The 27,371-nt window shown below is 37.8% G+C and overlaps 1 protein-coding gene across 1 annotated transcript in view; it reads left to right on the forward strand.

Moving 5' to 3' along the window:
* Positions 1–6,025: 6,025 nt before the first annotated feature.
* LOC139151847 (guanylate cyclase 32E-like) overlaps positions 6,026–27,371 on the forward strand; it is a 202,615-nt gene continuing 181,269 nt past the window's right edge. Inside the window, exon 1 of the mRNA XM_070724864.1 lies at positions 6,026–6,162. The gene's annotated coding sequence lies outside the window, so the exon portion shown is untranslated. The remainder of the gene's footprint in view (positions 6,163–27,371) is intronic.

Genomic DNA, 27,371 nt, shown 5'->3' on the forward strand with positions numbered 1-27,371 from the left:
TTTGCGACCATTTTTTGTACATAACATTTATATTTCTGTGTTCTCTGATGCTGACTGTATACCAGTCATTCAACACCCTTACATTAAATTCAGCAATAAATGAATACAACGCATTTGGCAATGACTTCCAGAACAGATTTTGTTGAAAGAGGTCATTCGAGTCGTCTTATTGTAAATTAAACTATGGGATGGCAATCAAGGTTTCAGTTTCACCCTAAACAAGTCTTTTGACCCACATTACACTTACAGCACAAAGCTTAACGCTAATGACACCTCCTTTTTTGTGGTCACTTTCCAATATTGATCCTCTTTGATGACACGTTTCCTTTCCAAAAAGTCATTAACAAGACTTTGCACCTTGGATTTCACATCATCGGGTATTCCAATTACCGATGCCAGAAATAAAATCGGATAAATTGCCAGTATTTTTACAACAACAACCCTTCCATACACTGTGAAATGTCTCCTTGACCAATTGTCAAGAATCATTGCCAGCTTCTCGATTCTTTCATCCAAATTAAGTTTACGGTATTTTTCAGAAACAGAGCCAAAATAACTCCCAGTATTTTGATAGGCTCTTTTGTCCACACAATATTGCCTACCTTTACGGTAGAATGTTTGTTTTTTTTTCCAATCCACATTGCCTTTGTTTTCTTGTTGTTCATTTTTAAACCACTACAGTAGTAAAACTCATGCATTGCAGTCGGGATGACATGTACAAAAGACTCATCGTTTACAAAAATTGTCTTATCGTCTGCTAAAAATGAAATTTTTGCACGGTGATTACTTTGTAGCTGAAGGCCACTTATTAGTTTACACTGTCTTACTCTACAAGCAAGTACTTCAATAACAGCAGTTTATGGGCCGATGTCGTTCAGAAATTTACTCTCTTCCGTACGTTCGTGTATAGTTTTCTCTTCCCGCTATAACTTTGTACATTCTGAAAAATACAGTTGTTGTTCACCATAGACCCTAGTTTTTCTAGGGTCTATGGGTTCACTAACATGTGTTTTTTTCTTCTTATATTTCGCAGCACAGATTGTTTTTGCTACAATTAAGGTGGAGCTGCATGTTGCCAACACAGCTATTTTCAAAGCAATATTTTTCATCAAAGGTTACAAGAAAACCTCCTAATACTATATATTTTCAAAAAGCTGAGAATTATAAGAAGTTTAGTACTATAGCAATGGTTAACTCGAAGGATGAAGGGGTATGAAATTGGGGTAGAAAACTTCAATTTTGATAGTTAAAAACTTGATACTATTTTCTTAAATTTAGTATTTCACTTGAAACAAAAGGATATGTAGAAAATAACGAATATTTTATTTTGCCTTATTTATCCTCATTCTGAAATGGCAAGGGTTAAAAGACTGACACTCAAAAATGATTAAAAATCGTGATAAGCAAAATTAAAATGCCTCTTATTCAAAATGTAAGAAATATATTGCCAAGGAATATAGTCATTTTGTTAAATAGTATTTAAAAAGCATAATGTCAAAATTTCAGAAATCTTGAAATTGGGAGAAATTCAGTGAAGCCAGAAAATCGGATGATTTGCAGAAATTTGCATACATTTAAACTTCTTTATCAACTAACTTATGACTGCTTGACATGCTAAAATGTTATCCCTACCAATATTTCAATCTTGGGTTAGCAAATTACTTAAAATTGAATGAATATTTGCACAAAGAAAAATTAATGCAGCATAATGTGCAGCGTCCCCTTAACAAAATTCACCGATGTTGAAGTCTACAAGAAGGAGTATCTTTACCAATAGGGATTTAAAAACCTCATGACTCAATAATAAAATAATTTTGATAAACGACACTATTATGCACATTACAAGGGTTACTATATAAATATCATTCTTGTAATGGACAGTCCATAAATCGCTGTGTGCACTGAGGGATAAACCATTCTTGTACTAAATGGGCGTCATCCATTATAGATAGGTAACTAGTCTATTATTGAGAGTGTCCAATATTGCAGGGCCATGCCATTCTAAGCAGCAAGATGTGTCAAGAATATATGGCTAACGTATTATAATGTGTATGAGTTTCAATTTTTAATTACTACACACCTTTAACCACCTTGGATGAGCTGCACTGAAAAGGCCAAATGATTGTGATCAGCAAGGGAGGTCCACTGTATAACACACCCTCAACCATACCATCCATTCGACTCTCTGCTACCCTCTTTCAACTCACCTTCTTTCACAACCTCTCAGTGAACACATCAGATACATTATGTTTATTGTAATCGACGCGTCTTTCAAAGAATATTTCTTTCACCTTAAGAAGTATCGAACCTCCAGCGAGGGCAACGCTTTCTGTTTTTCCTCCTAAAGAAAGGGGTAGCAATATATCTGTAGAATATGTCAATGCGTCCTTGAACAATAAACAGATTTATTGCCTTCAAACCAATGCATGATTTAATAGGAATCCACCCCTAAAACATTGGCTGATCATAGAGAAAGAATGTTATCTTACATGATCACCTTAAATGGAAACTCTGAAATCAGAGTTTTCGAAAATATATGTTACGGTCATCATTTTCCTTTAAGATATGCGATCGTTTGCTTGTCTGTTAGCCTACTTGTGTGGCCACTGATACCAATCTTGTGCCTTGCATGTCAATTTCATGCCTGTATGCTAAGCCTAATCCGCAGGTATGATCATATATCTGGCCCAATGTGCCATGAAACTGTAAATCAAATACATGTATGCGTTTTAGGTATATAAGTGTTTGTTCATGCTTTTAATCTTCAGTACAGGCGAATTTAGCCGAAAGAGGGCGCGACATGCATGCCTCGTCTTAAGCGCAGTTGAGGTTAGCCTAAAGAGGGCGCGACATCCATGCATAAGTATACGAGTGCATGTATTTGTATGTACTGACAGTCTTAATGCTTGCAGTTTTGAATTTCAAAGACCAGAACCACAGCTTCAGTGCAAGCCTTCCGAAAATGCAAATGGTATTCGACGACGCACCTGGTTGAATACATGGTCAATATTCAAGAACATGACGTAAGAAAAGTATTTCAGTGATCACGTGACAGGATGATTTGAATTCATTTGGCAATGAGAGAAAAGTGTCAATAAACTCTATTTGTGCACAAAATTTGCGTTGGAGGCTTCAAATTTTCCCAAATTGTTGTTGAAATATGTTAAAATCTTTTTCATAAAGTAGCTTTTGAAAAGGACCATCTTAACTTTAATGTTTTAATACTAGAATTGTCTGTAATCCTTTTCTTGAGCTACATTTCTTGTCCTGTATTTCTCCTTCTCAGCTGTCGGGAAGTGTTAGCATTCCTCCCTAATTAACAATTCCTCGGAGATTCCAAGGATTGACATTTTGACCATATAATGGATTCTGTGCTAAACTGATCATTTCATCTAAGCATTTAAAGCGCGCTCCACGAGTCACATCAAAAGGTTATCCAGAGCGATGTGTCAAATGTCTTGATTCGTCTGGCAAATAGTATAACCACTCACATCGCTGGGACATTTCAATATTATAACTTTTTATATCATATATATATATATATATATATATATATATATATATATATATATATATATATATATATATATATATATATATATATATATATATAACGCAGGCCAGTTATCTTATAATTTGAAGTATTCCAGAGGCTCTCAACAAGAATGAATAATCGAACAGTTCACTTAGGAGCCCAGGAAACACCCGAGGTCGTAGCTAATAGATATATATCCTACAACAGGGAGTGTTCTTGGCTATATTTGGATAGATCATGAGACATTCATTTCTATTTCTATTGTTTCAATGTCGATAAATGGGTTTGTCGAATGGCCATCAGCTGAAAACCGGTAGTAATGAATAAATTAAGTGTATTTGAGGCGTAAAAAGGTAAAAATAACAGAAAACTGTACCGAAGAGCACTGTGATATTTAGCTCTTTTCATTCTTGCACTGTGTATTTTACTCACGTTGCAACGCATATGTGTATTCGCCTTGTGATGCAAAGACAGGAATGATTCAGATACGACGCTAACCAAAAGCAAGAAAACTGGTAGTACGAACATCTTTGCCACCAATTTTGCGAACAAAAGCTAGCGCAAAGGTAAATGCAGGAGCTTGCAGACACGCAGAAATAAAGTTTTAGATCGGTCTCATTATTGACTTTTTGTATCCTCTCAATATAAGTTTTAGTTTTTTATGACTGGCATAATGTGATTGACGTACTGAGGATTCTAAAATTGCAAGAGAAGCCATCTGAATTCCGCAGAGCGAACTTGCCTAACCTGTACAGATACTGTCTTATCATCGAAGAATTGGAAATTCTGCAGAGCAAAGTGAACCACGTGACAATTTCTTCAAAGATCAAAGCACGTCTTTAAGTTAGAACAGATATGTGCGGGGGAACTACAAAATCCGTGACCCGTATATGAGTGACTCGTCACCTGTGGAATAAACAGAGCGAGTAAATTGCATGAGTGCATCACAGAGCCTGTATGAGTGCATCACAGAGCCTGTCGTATAAGTGAAGCGAACGCCAGTCTAATGTGACAGCAGAAAATTGAAGTGAAAACAATACAATCAGTCTACTTCATAGTCTACCAATCTACAAGTCTGCTAGTATTATATTGGTATGATTCATGCAAGACAGGAATGTTATAGCATTCCATGGTAAGGCTTCATCACGACCCAAACTTAGATTAAGCAATGAAAGTTATCTGACCAGCATAAATTCGCTTAATGTCAGGACTGACAGTAGCCAAGGCACCGCATTGACAAGTGAAGCATTAGTTGTGTCTCTAATGCGCACTTAAGCTCAGATAACTGTGGTAGTTGTCTGAGACTTAAGTGACCTGTGTGAACTTATCAGGCTAGCGGTCAACCAGAGAGCGGTGTACAACGGCGACTATGGGGTAATCATCACATACATCAGAGAGAAGTCAGTCTCGGTGTCAGAGGTGGCGGAACAAAAATGAAAATGTCAGCTTCATTCGACTGCCATCATTGACAAGGATGAAACTTGCCGGTGAACGCTACGTATGTTGTGTACATACTATAGTTGGTTCTGAGTTCGATCGATGGAAGTCGCTTGTACTTTCTATTTTGATAAGCTGTACAATCCTGATGCGAACGTCTACAAAACGTCCGCAAACGTAAACAATTGGTTGATCAAGGAGTAAAAGTAAAATATTCACAGTAAACAGTAGCGGAAAGAAACCTGAAACACCCGACTGAATCCTGGCTCTTATAAAGAACCCTGTTTGGTAATAGCTATGTCAGCTGTGCCGTGTGTGTTTTGACGCTGGAATGACAACTCTAATGTATCAATATGATGAACTTGGTGATTGTCACGAGGTATGTATTGGTAAATTTATCGTTGCAATTTTCAGCACATAATATTAAACGCAACGGACGTAAAAAATGCTGTCTGCTTGTTTCATCACATTCAAATAATTTAATTGACATCGATCAAGCTGAACAAAACGACCAACAATTCTGGGCGCCGTGAATTTCAAAGCGTGTCGATTGAAAATAAACATTTAAACGAAATTACTCGTCCGTTCCATAGCTGCACTTAGATATGCATTATGTGCGAAGAGGAGAGACGATCATTACACGAAGCATTTCATGAACAGCACCGAGGGGGTTCAAAAGCACCATAAATCACTGGAAAAAAGGTCACAGTGTCTCCATTTGTTGGCCTAAAAGTGGGGATCTCTTTCACTTTCTTGTTGGATTGAGGGCGTGTAAACAAAGGAACCTCATGTCATCGTCAAAAACCGTGCACGACTCCAATATTTCTTTTAGAATCGACAATGTGTTTAAAGGTAACACTGTTGATTTTGACTGCTCGAAAATAAAGTCACATTCGAAAAAAAAAACGAAATGGCCTGGTCACTCTCGTTTCGTTCGTCTAGGGTCATAGCAATTTGACTAACTGTTTGAAGGCACTTGAGTCGCTAGAGGGCGTAAAGCGAGATTTACTGTCCATACTCGGCCTGCATCATTTCAGAATTGGTTTTTCGCTCAGTTCATTTCATAAGGGAAGATTCGCAAACAGCATACCGAAGGATTCTCTCTACATGCCTCGTTTCTAGGAATTGTTCAACCCATTCCCTCTGCAGATCCCCTTGTCGAGCACAGCAGACGACATATTTTGTTAAAGGTAAGTTGTCGTTTATTCTTGAACCAGGCGACTCTGACTTCTCCACAGACCCTTTACCAACGACGTCCCATTCAACAAACGATTGTTGACACAAAGGACAGGTCATCGCCACGCTGATCTAATTGCCGGTATGGTAGACGACGTAACTAAGCTTATTTACGTGTTACTGATTGATTGCAAGGCCAGAGAAAGCAAAATGAGCTCAAACAGGTGCAGCACTGGTTTCTATATTATTAACTGCATGTATTACATGCCTGATAGTCTCTGGTCAAATACTTAGCGGGTTTTACGAGTCGAACTGAGCCGCTCTTCTCCCTTGGTGAAACAGGCAGTAAAACTGACGATAAAGCACATCACCTGTGACGAGTTTGTGTTCCAACAAGTGATGAACAGCGGGTTGATGTTTTTATTCGCGTCGACTTTTTCGCACAGTAACATATTCACAAAGGCGTTTATTGTCTTTCGGGACACTCAGACCACATTTAGATACAACCTTGAACGTTATTTCAGGTTCTCCGCATAGCGCAATGTCGGCTTGGAGTCGACTGGCATTTGTATACTGTGTAAGAAAAAATAATGTTCTGTAAGTTTGTGCAGGCCTGTACTGATTGAGTAAGGGTTGACTCTTTGAGACAATTCGTCAGTATTTGATTATAATTCTGTATACTGAATCTCGCCGTGTGCTCGCGAACCTACGGCGACTCTAGATTTGTATTTGCATTTTGCATACGCATAGGGGATTCTTCTGTAGAACAATTCTGGTATAAGAGCCATGCATACTGTTTATACATCCCAATGATGGTCAAGTGTAACGTCAAAAAGTATAATGGTCGGCTTATACCCTCATTTTCATGAAGACATGATTTATACTGTTAACAAACTTATGCATATTTGTAGGTTAGTATATTAACTCGTTATGGTGAAGTATACAGACACATACAATAAGTTTGCGTGCTACGAAAGTATGTATGTATGTATGTATGTATGCATGTATGTATGTATGTATGCATGTATGTATGTATGTATGTATGTATGTATTTATGTATGTATGTATTTATGTATGTATGTATGTATGTATGTATGTATGTATGTATGTACATGTATATTTTAAGTAGCTATATAATCGTCTGGTTTTTTTTACAACTGTCTTTAACATTGACATTTTAATCTACGGAGGTAGAGAAAAAAAAACGTAATGCAATGCACACACATACAGGAATGGTAAAGTTTCACGTTCGAGAGACACTGCAGGACGAACAAAGGGACCGTCAAACGGGGGAAAAATTCTTCAAATAATCCGAGATACATGTATTACTAGACATAATCCAGTTTTAGGAATGTATCGTTTTACAATTGTAACCCTATACGGACATTTTCTATGGTTAAAGTTTCCATCTATATTATTAAAATAGAACAGTAAGAAAAACTAGTTACTTTGAGTAGATACATTTCGACATTTTAAATACCATGGACTACGTTAAACGGGCGCCGAAGACACGCATGTAATTTGCACAAAATTACACCATGATATGTCGACGCCAGCGGCGATTCCTTGTCAAGGTCAACTCCATATGGTTGAACGTCGATTCAGTATGTGTTTCACGCCCGTGAATTTTTTTTTAACTGGACAATTTGATTGACTTGCTCACTGGAGCTTAATGCAAACACCGCTGACGATAAAGAGTTATCAAAGATAAGTGCTCTTTTTAAAATCCCTTGGGGACGGAGACCAAACAAAAAGAGGGAATGGCTGACTTCTTCACTGATTTTTCTTGGCTGGCTTCATTTTTTCACCCAATGCCCACCGGCACTGTTGTCTGCTTGTACGTGACATGTTAATATCCACTTAAAACTTGTACACTCGGTGTATATTCTATTATTTCCCGCATGGCCGACATCCGCTCGGGGCTCTGGGTTGTTTTCCCTCCGATAATGGTCTTATCCCTAAATACATCAGAACTCACGAATCGAACGATCATTAAAATAGCTTTTACCAGCTGTTCCAAGTTGATTAAGGGCTAATTAAACGCCGTACAAAACAATTCAAATGACCAACTAGTCGGAATGTATCTGGCGATGTAGGTACGCATTGACCTGCGCTCTGTCATATGGCTGTGTTCATTAGTTATTAAATGTCACGAACGATGATTTCCTGTAGCGACGATAACTTGCGTTTGAGTCAGAGGTCCAAAGAAACCTTTCACCTCGTATAAAACACACACACACTCACATATATATATATAAGATCGATAGAGAGAGCAAAAAACGTGCATTATACGTGTATAAATACATACATATAATATAATAATATTGGGTTCTTATATAGCGCACATATCCACAATTGTGCTCAAGGCGCTGTACAATTATTATTACCCCTGGTCACTGGACCTAATATGATACCACTCAAACTACAGCTCAGCACATGTGCAACCAATAAGCGCAGCAGAGCTAAACACACACATTACAACCACTGTCCTACCAGGTACCCATCACACCTGAGGAATAAAGTGCCTTGCTCAAAGACACAACACCATGGCCACGCCGGGGCTCGAACTCACCATCCTGTGATCGTGAGTTCACTGCTCTAGCCACTGGCCCTACCTACCTACCTACCTACCTACCTACCTACCTACCTACCTACCTACCTACCTACCTACCTACCTACCTACCTACCTACATACCTACCTACCTACCTACCTACCTACCTACATACATACATACATACATACATACATACATTAATTTCAGCTCGCCTATTTTTACTTTTCAAAACTAGAAACACCAAAATGAACAAATCGACAATTGCACTGTCAATACATAAACATATGATACAACAGGTAAAATTCCGAGCTATGTAAGGGATAAGATCCTTATATCGAAGATGATATTGTTATTTAGAATATGTCATCTAAACGTTTTCCATGTAAATCCTGACTCCTCAGCATAATGTATAGACAAGAGACACAACACTGGGAACGGCACAAATCAACGGTGGCAGCTTGCCAGCTGAGTAAGTGAATTAACTAACCAGCCTGCTGTTAGATTTACGTGCTCTGAGTCTTGCAGAGATAAACGGTGAGCAGCATGGAATTGAAAGGTTTATTCAGCTATAAAACGGCGGGAAAATTGCACGTATTGTACCATGTATGTTTTTACTGTGTTTCCTCTCGTGAGTTGATTACAGATTCACGTAGATTTGTTGAAGAGTCCTTTGTTCATACAGAAAGGAAGGTTATTTAGTTTTTGTAGAAATAAAAAAAAAAAATTTCTGAGGATAATCACAGAAAAAACTATGATAAGCTGTTTGCACGGAAATGTCCATCATTTTCGTCTTGCAAAACATTTTTGACAAAACCAGTTTTAAGTACCATATGTTCTATTTGCGTTTTTCTGTGCTATAAATATGGAAAAACAACAATTAGTTTGATTAGGGGGATGGAAACTGATTATAGGTTATTTTTGAAATATGTATGCCATGTGCCATATAATTATCCCAACATCTGATAAATACGGAAATCGTTTTCATCATTAATTTGAATATAGGTTATTTAATGGTGGAATCGACTTTTCCTCTATTTAACGTCATTTACAGCCTATTTAACATCTGTAAGCTAATATTTCCGTTTTCACTTTTTGCATACTGTTGTCCAGATTTGCAGAAATGCAACAAAATAAACGTACATGTTTCAGTTCGTCTTCAGTCATTATTCTTACAAACCTAGACCCATACTTTCCATACCTTGTACAAATATACTTGAAACTGTGACTCTATTTCGAGATTCCGTAAATGAATATATATGTACACTGGTACGTTAACTTGTTTCGCTGTACATTCAAATACAGTGGCAAGGCGGTCACTTCGTGATTTATGACATTACTCGGACATACCTATAAGCCCCATGATGCATTTGTTTTGTTACGTTGTAGTCAAATATCTGCGATATAGCTATAGAGTTACAGAGACTTAAGTGGTCTAATATCATGTTGTCATTAGTATCAACAAGTTGTGAGATGCATTTTACATGTTTAAAGCATTCCCAGTCTTGTCCTAGGCATTCAATATGTTGTCGTAGGCAACTAATATGTTGTGCTAGGCATTCAATATGTTGTCGTAGGTATTTGATATGTTGTGCTCGGCATTCAATATGTTGCACAACGTGTTGAAAGCCTACTAGAATATATTGAATGCCTAGCACAACATATTAAATGCCTAGCACAACATATTGAATGCCTAGCACAACATATTAAATGCCTACGACAACATGTTAAATTCCTACGACAACATATGAAATGCCTATGGCAACATATTGAATGCCTAGCACAACACATTAAATGCCTAGCACAACATATTAAATGCCTACGACAACATGTTAAATTCCTACGACAACATATGAAATGCCTACGGCAACATATTGAATGCCTAGCACAACACATTAAATGCCTAGGACAACATATTGAATGCCTACCACAACATATTGAATGCCCAGGACAATATGGTAAATGCCTACGCCAACATATTGAACGCCTACCACAACATATTAAATGCCTACGGCAACATATCGAATGCCTAGGACAACACTGGAAATGTTTTAAACAACTAATGCACATCACAACTTGTTAATACTCATGAGAACATGATATTAGACCACTTAAGTCAGTCATGGCTTTCCATATTATCATATATCTGCTAAAATTTGCTCAAAGAACTAACCGATGATCATATGCTTGTCAGTTTTTGTTTGTCTGTTTGTTTGTTTTTTAGTGGGTACGATTAGACTACAGGGTTACATGTATCATATTTCTCTGTCAAGATCCACTGAACGTATAAAGTGTAAGAAAATGGGTGCCTCCAGGTCCTATTAGATAACATGGCGGCACACAGAGCCGAATTTGTTCAAAAGTCATTCATGACCAAACACATCTCTGCTTTTGATATGCTAAAGAAGATGGAATGCCAATGACAGACGCTAATAAAACTGTCTCAAAATTCGACAAAAATATATCTAACTTGTTCACGAGCCAGACTCTTGTTACATTACGGAGCTAGACATTTGACACCTGAGACCGTCTTACCGGCGATTGCCCTGCGTCAATTGCACTCGTAAAACACATCAGATTTTACACCTTCAAATTACTTCTGGCAGGATAAATCCACAATGACACTACAAGTATTTGGTAATCAAATTTTACCCTGAGGATCGGTTTGGGATTCGTTATCACTGAGAGCAGACTCACATCATCCAAACCACCGTGTCTTGTCGACAGTCAGCTTCGATGCCTTGAGGTGTCTGTTGGCAAAAATGTATTTATGTGGAAGTTCACTTTCAGCTGCAAATTTCTATAAAATCGCGTGAGTGTAACATTTACCGCAGGTAAATGTAGATGTTACGTTGCCACGGCTGCCATTATGTTTTGCATTGAACCATGTAATGTTACACATGGGATAAAGAACGCACCTCAATAATCCAATTTGTCACATGAGACTACGTAAACAAAATATTATTTTTCGCTATCTAAATTTTTCATTCGTAAAGTGCACTGCTGATGAGTTTTAATATTTTATATTTGGCAACTTCAGTGAGTGAATAGTAGTCTGAATTTCTTCAGATCTTTTATTGAATCATTTACCTCTTCTGTACGTCATCGTACAAATTAACCTCGCCTCCGCTATAGCATTTGAAAATTACGCGTGGATAATTCAACAGATGTTCCTGTTAATGCGAACAATGCAAAATGACAATACTGACGATGAGACAAGGGATCCGTCAGTACTTGTTCGAATGCTCCTACGATAATACGTATACCCTAGTTTCTGAGAAACAATGTTACTAACATGTTGTGTCCCTCTTCAAATAAGACATATCGTATGACATATCTGGATCAAGAGCCGATATTGTAATAGCTTGACGCGAAGAGTGTTTTTGGATAGTAAATTTAACTGTAGAGCACAGTCTATTAACTCAATATTGGACGAATTATTCATGTATTGTCCATTTATTGTGTTTGTTTTACTCTAGGGATAAAAAATATTGACACTTGGCGAAGGGCTTTGTTTGGACAAAATTAGTTCCAAATGCAACTTTTTAATTTCGTCAGAACTGAGTGTTCCCTTGGTGTCATCAATCACCTCTCTCGTTCTAGTGGCATCTGACAGCTTAATCCTGGCGATAAGATAGATTTGTTTAGTGGGCACAAGATTTTTCAACGATTTCAAGATTATTCAACGCATTGTTTCACTATATGCCAAAGCTTTAAGTCATCTGAAATACTCAGTATATAGTATAGGACATATAGTAAACGCGTTTGTCCACTGGACAATTTGAAATTCCCTTTACCTCGAAATGAGAACTGGCAGATTTCATTTCGAGGTGAAGGGAACTCCAATTTATCATTTTAACGAAATTTGAATTTCTGAAAGACTTTATATCTCTTATTCATTGCTTGTATAGTTCGGCGAGAAGATTACACCATGCGAACATTTGTAAGAAAAGTCTAATATTGACAAAACAATCATTTTGTTCAATCGCCTTTCAGAACGCTGTCTGTGTAAATTAAACAGTCCTTTTAATTTATTCATGTTACACACACTATACAATTGCGTGTTATGCATAGTCATAACACTGCTTCACTGTATGGCAATCCGATACACAAGGATCGTTAACTGTAAGGTTACGGCAGCGGCTACATGTGTGGACATCTCGTTTTTTTAGTCAGCGTCACAGGTTTAATACAATATTGTCTAATAAGTGAATACATTAGGAACAAGTTAGGGTAACGTTTCTCTAGTACACCAGTGTAAATTTTCTCGGTCTATCGAGGTAAGCAACGGCAGCAAGGGCAGTGAAACCGCTGTAACGTTTTCTGGTCTTCACTCATCGCCTGTTTGGAACTCGGCATTAGATGTGTTAAAGGTCGATGTCAGTTGAATTGAAAGTACATGATATAAGTTTCACATCTCGATATAATCCACGGTAAGCGTAGCGACGGAACTAGGGAGAACCGTTTCACAAGATTGTGATGTCTTCTCCACACACAAAGAGCAAACCTTGGTGAGTATGATTTCAGCCAACTTAGCTGTCAAATTTAGCAGTGCGGCGAACTCTAACGCATATATTGCATTCTTATGAATACCTTCTTTACGCCTAATGTATCTTTATTTGACGGGGAATTGTTTAAAAGACTTAAACTTTATGTTGTTAGGAACACACCCAGCCATACAAATCTGTGGCGCAGTTTGTGATTTCGCCGCAGGTGGAAAGACTTCAGATCACTTGAAAGCAATTACAGTATACCGGCTTCAGTGCATTAGTAACATTTTGCGAATCCTTCAGAAAGTTTACATCGTTCTCTCGATGTCAAGGACAATCTACACCTATGTCAACAATTTGGTAAATTTAATATCTACCTATAACTCAGTTTTGAGTGGTCTGCCTACAAATCATATCATTTTTGTATTGCAGTTCTTTTATTTTGAGGAAACGCCCATGTCTATAAAATCTACATTTAATGACCATGTTACCCACATTGAAACGGAATTCATCGCAGTTATTATAGCGTCAATAAACCTTTGGTTGTCGAAAGCGGAAGAACTGCTAGTTAAACCTGTTCCATATCCCAAGAACACATGTTTTCCCACCCGAAAGGTACTGTCCTCCAACAGTGGAGTGCATGACAACGAATACGTTCGTTCTGTTACCAGCATTTGCGCGGGTCCATTAGTTGTGTTTGCATCAAGGGTTCACTCGTTGATTCTATTTTGGATGTGAAACTCGCCCACATGATCAGCAGACAATAGAGACAAAAATCGGTTGCTGCATCAATGGCCTGAAGCGCAGCACAATATTGTCCATTTGTATTATGTGTATCATTGGGTGTCGTTTACCATGAAAATCATCGAATAGTGAATCAGTGAATCATTATCATTAGATAGTAATCGTTTACTTCGGATCGTGGAATGTGTCCACTAAAGGTACTTATACTTTGAAATTTCATTCCGCAAAGACGTGAAGAAGAGCAAGATACCGTGCGAACAGAAGGTAAAGTAATCAGTCAGTATTTAAAATAGTGCACGGCAAACTCTGTGATTTAAATATTATTGAATACATTTGTTGCGGGGTTTTTTTAAATATTTTTTTATGAATCGACCATGTGTATCAGAGTTGGGTTGCGGAAGGAGTGTGGCAAATCTGACTGACTTCGAAAAATTTCATAAAGTCCCCGACCAACTGCCCCCCAAAAATGGTGACGTAATCAAACTGAAATTTCTGTTTAATCATGTTCTATATATATACATGCATCACTCAGAGTTTAATCCTAAAAGAGTTATAAGTCATGTGATTGGGACTATACTTGGTTCATAGTCTTTCACATTTAAATATCGTAATTACAGAACTATGATTTCAGACGTGCTATTTTGATCACACCGCCTTTTCTCGCTGTTGGGCGAGCAAATCGTGATATTTTCCTAAATTTGTCATGCCTCGCAACTCCGTTGGTCATTTTCACCTCATTAAATATTCAAAAATAATTAAGTAGCAAATAAATAATTTATCCATGATATATCCCAACCTCTTACTTTCATTATAGGCCACTCTCTTCCGGCTTCGTTAAAATTTTGTTCGATCTGAAAATTGAATGTGTAAAGCATTACCTACACAACGGAATGTGTGATATGCAATCAGACTGCTTCGCTAGGAAATCATGAAAGCGGTTGTAAACAGACCAGACCTATTGAAATGTGAATCTTTTACCGTAGTCATTGAATCTACACTTATAGGTACCAGCGTTTCCCATCTAGCGATCGCATGTTTGTTGTTTGAATGTCCTCCGCTTTTTCACAATGTCTGGTGTTAGGTATCGGGCGACACCAGAGGCATGCAGGTCGCTTCTACCTGCCAGTGTTTCTCCACTAACACAATTACGTAATAACTTTTACTAAAATTAGGTATTAACCATCCAAATTTAGTAACATAATTCAAATTTAATAACATAAGTGCGATTTTGTAATTGTTATTTATGCGAATCATATATCAAAACAAAGTATCCATGCCAAAAAAAACACACAAAAAATGGCATTACGTCAATACACGGTATTTGCTGGGTTAATGTACATTGCAGATGTAATTATGGAGGCATTTCGAATACACGCTTGTGATGAGATCCCGCAAGTGGCACGTATTCAATGTTCCAGTCGCTACTGTTAAAGCGAAACAGGTCTACCTTTGTATGGCGGAGTGGTATCCCAACATTCAGCTAAAATTATCCGTCACCGTGCAGCCCCGAACCCTGTTAATAATACACAGTTTGTCCTTTGCCATTTACATGCAAAAACTTGCAGCCATACAGTATCTCGTAAAGTCCAGTGCAACCTTGAAAATGATCCACGCTCTGTTTGTGTACTTGGTAAGTTGATTTAAGTGAATGGGTGTAATAATAGCCTGACAAGTAGACAGGTGCCTAAATGCTGGGGAAATAGATGGTAACAGTGAGTCGGTCGAGCAGTAAGTGATTGCTCTCAAATTTGGTCATGAAGTTTGTTGACAAGTTTTTATGCGTTGGTATGGAAACATTTGAATATTGGTTCTTGGGGACGAAAAGGAAGAAAAGTTAGGTGGGGAGAACCAAGAGTGTTTTTAAGATTTCATGTTCCACAAAGTCAAATACGCCCTGGTAAGACGATTGAAAGTTTTTCAGTTACCTAAATAATCCGTAGAGGGCGTTGACTTAAGCACGGGCCAACAGGTTGAGATGCCTATGACTCCATTGGTCATTTAATACACTGAATGCAGAGCGGAATTTCTTGTCGCTTCATGATGGCACTGTTTACATTAATGTCGTGTTTCTGAGAATGATTTTCAGTGAAATAGATCTAAACTGTCAATGTCAATATGCGATGCATATCTGGACCAGTCCGACTGGACGCGCGCCTTCTGCACAGTTCTTCTATTGACATAAAACTATGACTCATTGCGCTATGTGAATTGCAAATTTGCCATATTGTTATACGAAATTAAATGTAATCTGTGCACTGATTGAAACCGATCTGGTCATACCAGTTCCTTGACAGCCTTTTTCAGTTCCACACTCTGCCTTGATTTTTGACAATTTGTTTCTCCTTTGAAGTCTCGGAAAAGCACAGTGTGACAAGCGAAGTGAATTATCTTAGCTCTGTTGATGGGATTTAGTGAATTTTGGAATTCCGTCTTAGTCTTCGTCTGAACGACCCCTGTCACAAAACCATCGATTATCATAACAGCCAAATGTGAAGCATTGAGTGAGGTCACGGGAAGACACTAATTCATGTCACTTTGAATTTAATTACTACATGCCTCCATCTCCTCACATAACTTTTTGCGTCAACTCCGTGCACTGATAAAATTACTTTCTCAAGATGGTGGTTCGTTATCGGGCAGGAGAGACATTTCTTTCACAATCTATTGATGTTATTTACAGCCAATTTACCTTTTTTGTCATGGCAGTGTATCAATGCTTCATTGATTCAATCACTTTGATCTCCTCGCTATCTTGTTTCGATACCCGGAACTGCATTTTTATCAGAACAGACGAATGACACCTATTCAATTGCCATGAAACCATATCTTAGGTCGAGCGCTAGCAAATCTTCATTCAAATTGATGGCGCCCTCGAAGGTGAATTTCTGTATGCTTTCGATATGATACAATGTTTTATCAATTAGGGCATCGCTGTAAAAAAAAATAAAAATTGAGCAATAGCGGATGTGATCAGCTTTTAATTCGAGTAATTATATATATATATATATATATATATATATATATATATATATATATATATATATATATATATATATATATATATATATACAACTTTGATATTGCGTGTTCATAGCATCTCCAGCGTCGTACACAAAGTTGATATATTAAAAAGTCGCTTTCAAGATGACTTTGGCAGACGGTCAATGGTCCCTCTGTAGACGAAAACTGTAAAACTGTGATTAAACAGAACTATCTGAAGGGTTGTTAGTTAATGATCGCTGTTATCCTTACAACTTTCAAGTCGTCGTGAACATTCCACATACAGCAACAAAATAATACAACCCTTTTCAGAATTAGAGCGCGAAGCCACTGCAGTGAACTGCAATAAAACTGCTCACACTAATTAGTTTCAGCTGTAGCCAGCTGGCAAAGTCGACAACATTGTATGTCCCATGCAGACAGTTTGTCTGGGGAAGTTGAAATAAAAAAGATTTGTACATGGACCAGTGCATGGTAATGTTACATTGTATCTTAATCTTGAACACAGGGTGCCAATCGTAAACTCTCATTTACAACTCGAGCCTCAGACAGAGCTAGTTTTGCCTTTGTACAAGCAGACTTTTTGGTCTTTATCAAGTAGCCTTGTTCAACACCAAAGTGGCCACGGCTACAGCTGAAACTAATTAGTGTAAGCAGTTTTATTGCAGTTCACTGCAGTGGCTTTGCGCTCTAATTCTGAAAAGGGTTGTAATTGTGTATCCTTTGAAACAATGACTAAGAGCAGTGAAGCGTTTGATATGACGCAGCACCGCGTACTGCTTTGAGGAAATCAACTACGCAACGTTACACTACCGAGTACCCCTGATGTGAAAATCTATAGACTCCAAAGCCAGCTCCAGGGTGTGTTGAAAAAACAAATTACAATAGTAATGAACTTCTCTCGCTACGGGGCAAAATACTTCATTGCTTCGGCCAGGTAGTCATGTGCTAAGGAACACATTCAAAAAGTCTATTATAATTGGCTCATCGATATTTACCGATCAAAAATGTTTCCTTGAGGAAAACAGAATTCATCTCGACTGCGAATATATAAACAACGGAATACGTCAGCATTCTGAGTTTTAATCATCGCTTCCGACGAAAGTCATTAGTGTCAAAATTTCTAAGTGTGTGCTTAATTGCTCGAAGCTGTACAGCACAGTGACCGAGTCTCTCTGTACATACTCTTTTTACCATGTACCGACTGACGAACATTGGTGCGGGCGTTTGGTCGACTACTCGCCATAGAGCAATCGCAACTAAACTGTAATCATTTTGACAGCGGCTAGCTATTAAGCACACATTTAGAAATTTTTTACGCTGACGACTTTTGTCAGAATGGATGATTAAAATCAAAATGATTCATAGGTATACGACTGCTATGCGAATGACGAGAATGTGAATCGAAGTCATGAATTTACCAAGTCTGTATTTTGGAGAGAGCAGTTTAAGTGTGATATTACATGGATAGGGACAAATTTTAAGACGCAATTGTTGATCAAAACTGGGGATATATTGGTTTTACTGACCGAAATATTGCGATATTCACAAGCCAACTGAGAAAGGTCAGAAAGACTTAATAAACGTGACACAAACAGAGAAAAGTGAAAATTGCTTTCGATCTAATATAGAGGAAATACACAATTGTCTTTGTGTCTGTCGCCAAGATGGCAGTACTTTCGAAGAGTGTTTCATTTCTCCTTTGATAAGTTTGCATGTATACACGACATGATTTTTTTGCTGTAAGTCAATAAGTCTTATCTTGAAGGGAAGTGAAAGTGTTAGACTTATAGGAAGAAAGCCACTTAAACCACGCGATGAAGTATATTTCTTAAAGAGCGCCACCTACCTTGGATTCAAATTACACAAAATTTACGAAGTCATAGGGTACAAGGGTATTCCTGGAACTTGTGAGCCCTATTTTTGTGATCTTGTTAGGAAAACCATTACCAAAAACAAGGGTTACTCTTCCTTGTGTACAAAACGTATGAGAAGTCGACATGCATGATGATCTCAGGTTGTCAATTCCAAAGTTTGGAATATTCATCAAAGGGTGTATTGAATCCATATGCTTCTTCGTCTGTTATTACATTATACCGATAGCCTAACTGCCAACTGTATATCATATTTCAAGAACATTCGTCGATTAAGCAGCGACATGATCAAAAATGTAACATGACGTTGTACGTTTAATGACGATCCATTGAACACGCTACTGTTTTGTGCTCGCTCAATTATTCGAGAGCTGTGTGTAAATCATGAATGTCGCGGCCTCTTCTTTCGTCTGTCATGGTTGATATTTCACGCGTAGAGTGCTTTTGCCACAGTGTAGTAAATTTATGACCCTGCCGAAAATGTTGCGACGAAGCACTACATTTCCTAAAGGGGAAACTGATCTCCAAAACCTGCCGTCCTCTAGGCTGCGCAGACAGCAGTTTACCATGAAAATTTAAAAATACATTTGAATCATAAGAAAACTGCAATATTGATTACTTTCAAGATAGCTTTTGCAAATCCCCAGGCAATAAAGATATCGCAAGACTTCGCAGAACTGACCATTATTGTGCCAATCAGTGTATCTGGTGATTTCTCACCTCAAGATGTCTCCTTGAGATCTGTCGTACTCCGTCTCACTGGTCTTAGTTACCATGACAACGGCTCAGCAATAGTCGTACATCTTACACGTGTTCACATTTCATGATTTGACAAAAGCGGTTCAGTCAAGTGATTATACCCACTTCTAAATATCGTTTTCATGTTCCTATCAATTTTGACTTCAATTCAAATTCAACTTTTACCACCCTGTCTTTCGGATGTACGAAAAGGCCAAACCGCAATGAATTAAAATCATGTACTTGCACGTTTAAATTACATTAACAAATAGCGACAATTAGTGTTTTCTCACTCGTCTGTCTCCGTTTAGCGAAATTAGTCCAATTTCATCGCAACTACCAATCTCATTTCACCAAAAATACATCTTCGATTCGATTATAAGAATAATCATGTTGATGAAATCAGATTCAAATATAGACGTTATGTAATCTAATAAGCGATCTATTCCAGTTTTAGCTTGCATGCGGCATTTGCACCAAATGGATGTTGTAATTGCAATGATGGGATATTGAGTGAATATTTGAAAATGAAAAGGTGAGACTTAAAGGTGGCAATACTCTCTAAAACTGCATGTATGTATGTATGTATGTATGTATGTATGTATGTATGTATGTATGTATGTATGTATGTATGTATGTATGTATGTATGTATGTATGTGTGTATGTATCGCATGTATGCATATATACATACATACATACATGTATGCATGTAGGTAGGTAGGTAGGTAGGTATATGTATGTATCTATGCATGCATGCATATGCAATCACGTGTTACGTGTTTAACTGAGAACGCTATAAGAATAGATGGATAAGTAGGTAGGTCAGTAGGCAGGTTTTCATAGGTAGGTAGGTCGAGATCATCTGGGAGTGTCAAAAGCGTTTATATGGAATTTATAAATTTATTAGATTATTTGATATTTTTGCATCTCTATGTAAACTATCTCGGCTGGCACGTAATTTCATATCAATACCCCTTCGTATTTATTCTCTTGTCGAAACCATATGCTTTGGCACTATTCTATTTACTTAAATTGCCTCAAGCACGTTTGTACCAGAAATATAATGAAACAGACAAATAGAGTTTGTAAATAACAGTATCTGTTAGAGTCATGAACACGTGTAGAATTTCCATCGCAATGCACGAGACTATGAAAGACGATGCGGGGAGCCAACTGTAATTCCTTGTTTAATCACTAGCCATCCAAAAGTTTAGCTTGTGACGTATAATTTTGATCAGCGTGTTTCACTTCGTAATGAGCAGCTTTATTGTATCTAGGCATGCACGCTGCTGGCTTCAAATGTGACGTCAAAGCCGTTGCGCCAACAGTATCATTAGAATTATTATAATTGAGGGCCAGTAGAAGTCTGTGTGGTATTATCACTAACTCTCATGGGGCGTCGTCACGGATCTGACAAATCAACGTAGCTGTGTGGGGGCATCTTACCGCCTTGTTAGCATAGAGGGGTGTGGCCAGTGATAGATCTAGACTGAAAATTAATCATTTTCGTCGATAACAACGTTTCGCCCATAGTTTACCGCGGCTCTTTGTTTCAACGGCCGCGGACAATTGTGCCAGAGCTGAAGCGCATTATTTTGATAAGATTTCTCGACGTTACGCATCGCTGTAATGTTGTAGAGCGTCGTGCGCGAAGGAGACTTTTCACGTCACCATCCAGATGTGTTTTGATTGACGCAACGCGTCCGTCCTCTGTGATGACTCCGTCAGAAGCGTAACCGTGAATTGATTGAATGCGTAGTCCACAACTCTTCTGAAAAGGTGAGTTGAATTAAACAAAGGACGAAACGAATAACGGCCTTTGCCTCGGCGTACAGATTCGGAAATCGAAATTACATGAGTTGTTTTATTTCTGTTATTGTAGAGACGTGACTTTCCATGTCATCCGACTGTAATTGTAATATAAATCTTGTGAGGTAGTACCTGACTTTAGGTTTCACTTTACAATTTTTGTGACTTACAATCGAAGTTATGATGCCAGCTGAATCAGTTAAATAAGTTAAATACTGATATTTTGTTGATCTTAGAGTTTGCAATGTATTACTTATAGTTTTTTACTCACCACATTTTAAAGTAACTTTAGTTTAACATTATCAAATGTCAAAAGTTATGATGCCAGCTGAATCAGTTACATCCTGGATTGCTCGTGCACGAAACTAATTTTTAAATAATATGTTGTAAGCTTGAGAGATATAGATGACCGTATACGACACAGCTATCGGTTTACATAATGTGTCCTTAGATGATGTAGAACATCCCTGTACACTTACATACATAACAGGGCTAGCTATACAGAGTGAGAGTCAATCATACTGTATATTTGTTTGGCGAATTGCCAAAGAACTAACGACCAAAACCAGCGTTTTACCAATGTTTCGGCATACCCGTGATATCACACTATGAAACTAACTGCATTGTGTATGTATGTATGTATGTATGTATGTATGTATGTATGTATGTATGTATGTATGTATGTATGTATGTATGTATGTATGTATGTATGTATGTATGTATGTATGTATGTATCTATGTATGTATCTATGGATCTATGTATCTATGTATGGATCTATGGATCTATGGATCTATGGATCTATGGATGGATGGATCTATATATATATTGATGGATCTATGTGTAGATCTATTTAAAGATGAAAGTTAAATACTGATATTTTGTTGATCTTAGAGTTTTAAATGTATTACTTATAGTTTTTTACTCACCACATTTTAAAGTAACTTTAGTTTAACATTATCAAATGTCAGTTACGGTAACATGATTGTTAACAGTGATTTTGCTTGCTCCAGCCTTTTTATAGCCGTTTGTTTTTAATTGATGGTGTGTGTCCCAATTGAATTTTACTGTAAATGAATGGGGCGACCCACCTACATGTAAATGTACAGGTGACGTTTACCGAACTCATTACAATTGTATTATCCCCTGAGCGGGCAGATTGTCATTTTCGTCTTTTTGACAGATACACTACAAATTTACCATAATCAATAACAAATAACCTCACACCATTTATCATGTCGTCATTTTCTCGTTTTTGTAAACACGCTAGAATAATTATTTCATGCATTCCGCAACATACATATAAACATACATACATACATACATACATACATACATACATACATACATACATACATACATACATACATACATACATACATACATACATACATACATACATACATACGTACGTACGTACGTACGTATGTACGTACGTACGTACGAACATACATACATACATACATACATACATACATACATACATACATACATACATACATACATACATACATACATACATACACATACACACATACATACATACATACATACATACATACATACATACATACATACATACATACATACATACATACATACATACATACATACATACATACATACATGCATACATACCTGCATACATACATACATACATACATACATACATACATACATACATACATACATACATACATACATACATACATACATACATACATACATACATACATACATACATACATACATACATACATACATACATACATACATACATACATACATACATACATACATACAAAGTAAAAATCGGGCATATTGTATATCGCTAGCATTATCAGAGTGCCATGATACTGTATCACGGGTATGCCGCAATATAAATACCCGGCAGCTAGAATTTTATTGTTGATACATGTACATCGATTATTCTTGAAAGCAATGAACATGCTGAGCAATAATACGGATGACCCTTAACTTTTAATTCGAGACGTGCGAACTCAACTCAACTCAACTCTATGAAACTATCTGCATTGTGAGACAAAGTAATTCGAAACCAATAACAGCACGTTTGTGTTAGCCCTATATAGAAAGTAGTGAAAGGCCTGATATTTATCCCAGACATCAATGTGACTAATATTCAGGATTTTCTAATCGGGCATTTTCCTCGGTCTATTCCTATTGCAGAGTATGCAATATTTTCTAAGAAACGAAACTGTTGGATTATCTACTGACAAACTGACATGCGAGATACGAGTTATCAGAACATGTCTTAAAAAGTGTATTTTTTCCATTGTAACGCCGCAAAATGTTCTCGCTCGTCTGCCCTCGACATAGTTTACTCGCGGAGTAGGTCTAGCATGAAATATCAAATATTGCCTAATCAGGAGTATATTGTGAAAGTAAAACCCTTGCTACCCTTCAGGTTTGATTTCTCCCTCGCAAGAGGAAAATCTGCGCCCATATCAAATACATACATGCCCGGTCAATGTACTGGCAGAACTTTACACCCACCTCAGAGAATTACAGCTATTTTGTGACTGGATTGCCTAACAGATCTACCATAACAGCAAGGTCGGATTTTTATCGGACGGTTTAATTAAACTAAGCCTGAGTCTTTCTTTTTGTTCTTTCCTCTTTACCGTTTGTTAATATGCATAGACTAATGCTGTAGAATCGTTGCATAGACACTGAAGAAACCTAATAGTAGAAAGGGTAGTACTGACAACTCAAGATCTGTCATTTTCTTGTCACTTTCTCAACTGCCGTGCCTCTAAACCCTTTCAAGAGTATTTCACTAAAATCTTAGAGTAACGCGATCTGCTTTGTGATCGTCTTTCTAATTCGAGGAAAATTGCGCTATTCGAATCGACCAAACGTAACAGAAAGCGGACTCATCGTACGTGGGTGATTAGAAGCTGCTGTGATGCCAAGTACAGGATATCAGCCCTTGAGAGTAGGCTACGTGTGACCTGTGACTTCTTGAGCCGTCGTGGCGTTTTCGCTCATTACTGTGTCCGCTTGGACATGAGATGTGACACATCTCTCGAGCATGCACACAGAAATCAGCATAATGTGAAGAATTATGGTTGCATTGGGCCAAGATATTGCGCACCATGTCACATTAATCAGGAGATTGTATAACTATTTGATGAAGGAAGCTACGATAATAGATAATGGATTATGGTTTTTATCGTATCGCACGTCCTATAACTAATTCATATTCATCTCTAGTGATCTATATCTTGGGTTTCACGTTTTGTACCGGCATCCTTTGTGCAAAGGACATGGCGGAAAAGCTACCTTCTTTCACGTTGGTACACATGACGAACACACTATGAGGTCTGGAAACAGCCGCTTTCAGATTGCAATAACTTGGACGTCATTATTACCTTCAGCTGGCATCTTTCACCGATGCATTTTGCACCAACGCAAAGGCATCGTTTTGGCTGAAGGGTAACATAACAAATAAAGAGATTTCTGATATAATCTTTTTGTGTCGAAATGGACTCGATCTTCAAAAAAAAAATCAAAAATAACGTTAAGGTAGAATGCACCTCGTAGACAGATATTCAGACTCTCAAATTTTTACATACTTGTTTGGTCACCAATTTTTCAGGGCTTACTTTGAAGCCCTAGAAGTAAATCAAGTTTTCATTTTTCCCATAGAGTTAACACAGAGATAGCTGCCATTTTGAATTTCAAGTGTAGGCTTGTAATTTGGGGTAATCTGTTTCACTAGTACCAAATTTTGCGCGATGACTCCTGATTTCGAAGGGAATGGTTTAACTATTCTCTATGGAAAATTTGAGCAAAAGTTTAAGTCTTTAACTTTTGAGGCGCATACTACCGTAACTTCATAATGGATAGCAATGAAGGTTAAGCTGAATACACCTCCGTCCGTAATAAATATAGAAGTGAAAGTATACCTTTCAAAAATACATCATCGCACCAACACAAATTTCACATCCTTCACCGAGCAAGTAATCAACTAATGGTTTGTAACTACTCTGAGAAATATATTCATATCTGTTTCTCTAACCTGGAATCGCAATATCCTTTACCGGCAAATGAAGTTCAACTTATTGTAGATGATTAGAGTATGTGAAGAAATGGCAGCTGTTAAAGCGACAATATTTCACGTGGACTTGGCTAGAGACACTGACTGGTGCGTTGATGAAAATGGGGAAAAAATGGATAAGGCAAATGACTACTCCGTGCGTTTACTGGAATATTCTTTTGGGAAACAGGATTAGCTTGATCGGGAACTTGTCAAGGCTCGCTTCGATAAAAACGAAAACGACACGATTTGGTACATTCTGAAAATGCGAGGTAGTTCAGCGTTCAGTGTGGGCGGATTTTCAAACCAAGTAGATCGAGTTCCCGGAAACACACATAATTTTTGAATTGGCCTCGCTATCATCTTTGCATCAAAAAAAAACGTGACTGAAAGCAATCTACTCGGAAGTTTGTCAGTTAAAATCAAGAGGCGAACGCGACTATTCAAGCAATAAATCAAGTCGGCGGTATCTCGTCCGTCGTCTTATCGAATGTCAATCAGCTCAACATGATTGCGTCCGATCGCCGTCACATTACATACGCCAATAACTACTAACCTAGGTCAAACAAGTCTTATGGAGATAAATGTTACAACTCCAATAATTCCCCCAATGGCGTTGAAACTGTATGTATCAGTTTCATTATTGGTAACCTCATTTTTTTTCTTTTAAAATTTGCGCTTACGTCTTGGATTACCGAGTATACCTACATCGTACAGATCTGGAGCGCTATGCAATGCTTAAAGGTATACTGTCACCTGTTCCAATTTTGCCACAGTTACCATGGAAAGAGAAAATCTAACCAATCACAGATTTTAAGCGGGTGGCCGCTTTTAAAAACAGCGCCCTCACATGGGTGTTTGGAATACCAAGGAACGTCCCTTATACCGCATGTTACCATATATGGGCATATTTAGATTACAGGTGACTGTATACCTTTAATAGACAAAAGCGCAAGATGTCAGATTTTGCGTTCTAACACAAAGTAATTTGTCTACTCCCAGATGATCAGAATGTCATAGACCCATAGATTACCTTTAAGGATAACACAGTAGACAGGTAATACTGGACTGATGGCAGCCTGCCGTGAACCAGCCTCTGATGCATGGAAAGAGATTTCTCTTCCATCATCCATGTAAGCCGATCATGACGGTCTTTCGGTAATCGCTCCTTCAACTGTCATTAGAATCTAGGTTGCTGTACTAGGTCGGTAGACTCAGAAGCAATTAAGGCGTGGATTTAATAAAGAGAGTAAATAACATTCTAGCTATCAACTACTTCAGAATTGAATTGGGATCGGTTTTGCCACTTATACGCCTGCACCTGGCCGGATATGTGGAGAAAACACAACAATTCACGTATAGTTGGACAAACTGTCTCACTACCTCGTATTTTATCTCATCATTTTCCACTCTGCTGACGTCCTTAACCTTAAATCTCCCCCCTAGAATTATAGAATGTCATGACCTTTCCAGGTTTCTAGCCTTACATTTGATAGTCTTTCGAGCGCAGCGGCTTTAGCGCAGCACTATATTCTTTTCAGTACAAAAAAGAAACGCACATCCGGGCAATTTTTTCGGTTTCGAAGACTTGTCGTCAGAAAGAAAGAAACCCAGTCTTCAAGGTTTTAGTTCACTGGAGTCTGCACTTTTCCCAGGTACCGTGCATTTCTCAGGAACGTGTTTTCAGCTCCATGTGTTTGCCGCACGGTAACTGCATAATTTCCGGCTATAATCGTTACTTGTTCACTTCACAAATTATCCGGCTTTTTAGCTTTGCGCAAGACTTACTTATGTACGCAGGGTCGGTGTAATACATGTTTATAAACTACGTCACGAACGATCTTCTTGAATTGCACTGGCTGCCGATAAACCTACGTATTGTCTATTTCGCTGTATTATTGACATCCAGGTACTTAATAGGCCTCCTACACCCTTATTTCACTAATGTATTTCATGG

Source organism: Ptychodera flava, chromosome 15 (assembly GCF_041260155.1).
Source record: "Ptychodera flava strain L36383 chromosome 15, AS_Pfla_20210202, whole genome shotgun sequence".
Lineage (NCBI taxonomy): Eukaryota > Metazoa > Hemichordata > Enteropneusta > Ptychoderidae > Ptychodera > Ptychodera flava.